Source organism: Onychostoma macrolepis, chromosome 25, assembly GCF_012432095.1.
Source record: "Onychostoma macrolepis isolate SWU-2019 chromosome 25, ASM1243209v1, whole genome shotgun sequence".
NCBI lineage: Eukaryota > Metazoa > Chordata > Actinopteri > Cypriniformes > Cyprinidae > Onychostoma > Onychostoma macrolepis.
This window is the reverse complement of record NC_081179.1, coordinates 1,216,682-1,220,860: the sequence shown is the minus strand read 5'-3', so window position 1 is coordinate 1,220,860 and position 4,179 is coordinate 1,216,682. Positions and strand designations below refer to the sequence as shown.

At 33.3% G+C, this 4,179-nt stretch overlaps 1 long non-coding RNA gene across 1 annotated transcript; it reads right to left on the bottom strand.

Moving 5' to 3' along the window:
• Positions 1-3,416: 3,416 nt before the first annotated feature.
• On the bottom strand, positions 3,417-4,179 carry LOC131534557 (uncharacterized). Its single transcript, XR_009269375.1, has 3 exons — positions 4,056-4,179; positions 3,554-3,590; positions 3,417-3,478 (listed from the first exon to the last, which is right to left on the bottom strand). It is a non-coding gene; the product is annotated as an uncharacterized LOC131534557 (long non-coding RNA).

The window sequence follows — 4,179 nt, the reverse complement described above, 5'->3', positions numbered from 1 at the left end:
CTCTAGTTGATCACATGCCTGAAAAGAGCAATGATACGCAAGTGCTAGAACACGTCTCATTTAGCTTAATGCAGTATACGTAGCAAGGTTTTTTTTTAAATTATATAATAAATTAAAAGAAAAACAGATAGAATACAAAAAGAATACAGCAAGCTAGTGTTAGAGGCCTTTTTTGCTTTTGTTAATTGTATAATAAATAAAAAGAAAACAATGGCCATGTGGTATTCTTTTAAACAATGTCTTAGATATGTGTGTGGTTTTTAATACACACTGAAAGAACACAAATGTTTTTTAATTATTATTTAATTATTCATTTATAGCATTAATATTTAAATGATTTATCATCATTTATCCTGTGTGTGTGTGTGTGCTTAAAGAGATTTCTCCACAAATGTTTTTTATTGTAATTTTATTAATATTTTTTTATTATGTTTTATTGTTTTTTTCATATGTAATTTTTATAGGTTAACTTATTCTAGTTTTATTTTGTAATAATGATAATATCTATGTCTAAGGATTGTCCATTTTTTTGTTTGCACTAATACCTGATATCTTACTAATGTTCAAGATGTCTATCTACTTCTACTATCAGTTATCTACAAATATCTACTAATATGTTACTAATGTCTAAGATGTGTAAGGATTGTCTGTTTTTGTCTGCACAGTGTGTGCTGGAGGAGAAGTTGTGGAGGAGCTGTGAGGAGAGGGACTTCTTTCTTTAATGGAGGAGAATGGAGGCAAGACTTTTCTCTTTGAGGACTGCAGAAGGAGCTCAGAGGTGAATTATTACTCTTTCCTGGTGTCCACCGGTTCCTCTCTCTTTCTTTGTGTCATAAAGATATGGATTTTCTGACATGCAATCTTACCTGATTTGACATGAAAATAAGGTTCTGTTTTAAATTAAATTAGGGATGCTCATTTCAGTTACTTTTCCTGACCGACAACCGCTGCTCATTAACCAAACATTAACCGTTAACTGATCAAATTAGAATAAATTAGTATTAAATAAAAAAAGAATGGACAAGTACCTGTGATGATACATAAAAATACAAACAAATATTTTATTTTTACATGAAAACAGCAGCATACAGAGCAACAACAAAAACTGGATTCACACATCCTCAGATTATCACGCATCAGCAGCGCTTCAGATAACAGAAAATCAGAATAAAATAATATAAATAATAAAATAAATAGGCCTACACTAAATATATATCAATTAAATAATGATCTAATTAAGATGACAAAACTAAAACACACACTGAATCCCTGACTTTTCATCCACTGGTCATATGTTTCTATTCTCAGTGTGTTTTTCCAGTGTTGAGCAATATAGCCAATCACAGACATATCTGTTGATTTCACTAACGCGGTGGCCAATCAGAGGCGGTTAAGTTATAATCCTTTCACCATCCATAATGCTGGTGTTCTGTTCAGTGAATTTTATCATCTCCTCATCTGTATTTATTGTCAAGATAACTGGACTTAACTTGCAGACTTACACATGATGCAACACAGAGATCATGTGACTGCGTAACACACTACTATTTTATATGTTAAGAAACATACTAATGCTGCGTATAATTATTTAATATATGCAAAAAATAGTAAGCATGCCTAGTATTTTGAACAGTAGTATGTTATTGTTCATACATATGCAGGGCTCGCAAAATCGCTAGCCCGACGTCGGGGCTATTGTGTTTTCCAGTCGGGCTCCCAAAATGTATCACTGCGCTGCCGGACGGGCTCCTTAAATACAGATCTCCCGCGGGTCCTTAAAAACTCTGAAAGTGAGTTGTATCAAACTTAAGGCCATAAAAAGTTTTAAATACGTTAAATCGTATAATAAATGTCTTAATTATAATTTCAAGAGGTCTTACAGTTGGGGACGGAAAGACAAGAGTCGTGATACGGCAGGATTAAACTTCAAAAGGCAACGATGTCATTGAATAAATATGAGCGCTGCACGTTTCAAGTCAAAACGCGGCACGGATGTCTTTATGTGAATGTATCTGAAGGTAACCGACTGTCTTCAGAAACGTGTCGTTGGCATTTTAATTTCATTTTACCTATAATTCCTGATAAAGCAGCGTTTATGAGCGCAGAGCTGCTTTGTGTACAGCGTTTCCGGGGAAACCGCAGTATTTCAGCGCTCCTAAAGCGCCACCTCGTGGCAGAGAATGAATCTGCATTTCCAATAAGCCTTTCTTGCTGTTTATGTTCAGATCAAGCAAATATCAACTCATGTTTTTACGCAGCAAACACATAGAGTTGTAAATGAGAAAGAAGTTGATGTGCCTTCTAAAAATCTAAACAATTAAGACAGTAATATTTATACGTTTTTTTTAATTAACATAATTTATATGCTTGATTTATCCCTTTTCATAAAAACGGCCTATAGCCTGAAACGCTGTTGTATAAGATTTTTGTTTTTGTGAAAACCTGTATCTGAACTGTAAATCATGTAATTTTATGGCTCAATACTGTATGTTACCATAGACATTGTCCAACCCCGCTCATACTGCGTTCATTTTACTTGTGCAGCTCTTAAAATGGGTCATAAATTTCTTTAAATTTCTTTTTAAAAATTCTGTGGATATCCTGTAAATAGTGAAATAAAATTCCTTCCTTCATATTTGTTGATATTTGTGTATTGAAAATATTTTTGATTGACATTTAAACTTAAAAAAAAAAAAAAAAAGTATGCAGTTCTAAAATAGCCTGTTTCTGTGGTTCTCTGTCCATGCCAGTTTTATCCCCATCCAATCCAAACAAACCAGACGCCAACACCACAGACAACACCAGCAGCTGAGTGAAGGTGAAGCAGGTGCTCGCTCAGAGAAATATGTTTGTGTAGCCTAAGAACGCTGCTCATGTCGACAGTAAACAAATAACTCATGTACAGCATTATATTTCTCTCACACCATGCAGCAAACGTTAAAAAAAATACTCATATTAAAAAAAAAAAACGTTTAACTGATAGTATTAATCAGTTAAAATTCTTACTTTCTGTTAACGGTTAAACGGTCGATATGAGCATCCCTAAATTCAATTAAAAAGAGCTCTTTATTTAGCTTTTTATTTAAAAGGCCTGAATTGATCATAAAGCATCTCTCTTTCTTATGCTTTCTGCAGTTTCTTCATCGTTCGCTGTGGAGGGGCTCTAAATCATCGTTCCTCACTTTGCTCATTTCGACACTAAATATGTTTTTCTCAACCCCTGATATATATATATTCAAACATATAATGCAATGATGATGAAGAAATACATGCTCCTCAAAACACCCTGATGATCAGATTTGAGACGCACTGATTTTAATAAAAAATTAATAATGGAGAAACAGGTTTATGTTGATCATTTAGATCCTTATGTATGTATCAAATATGACAGAGTAGCTTTATAGAATTAATATTCAGTATTGTTATGATCTTACTGGTGTTCCTCGCACGTGTCTGAAGCTGAGATCCTTGTTCTTCACTGAAACACATATTCATAATCACACATTCATATTTCACTCATATTTTCAGCCGCATTCATTCATTCAGTACTCACTGATGCTGAGTCTTCTTACTGTAAACTGCAGCTTGATCTAAAGAGCGAAGATGAGTTTTGATTCTATTTGAATTCTATAGTTCTACCACACCATAACCCAATTTATTAATTCTATTGTACAGTAGATTAATATCTTCAGACACTGTAAGCAGTGTTAATATTTCATATTCCACTAAGATTGATTTCTGTTTAGCAAATAGTGAGGTTTAATACATTAATTAATACAGAGACCACACGATTTTACTGCATTAACTGTGGTGTGTTGGAAACCATGTTTACTATAGTGAAATTAAGGGTAAACATGGTATATAATAACACAATAAAAGCGGAGTTCGGATAAAATGTGCCACTTTTGACAGTCATTTCAACGTAAACGGCCAAATTTACGTGAACTCAGCATAATTTTATGTAATTCGTATAATTAGATGATTATTGACACGTGCATACAAAATTAAATCACGTTTATATATGATTTACTCTGTTCGGTTTACATGATGCATACCTCTTCGATGTTCAATATCAGTTGTATAATCAAAAGTGTAACTCGTTTTAATATTGATCAATTAATCGTAATTAATCTTAACCACGTGTCCAAGCTGATGATGATGATGATGATGACGCTCTTC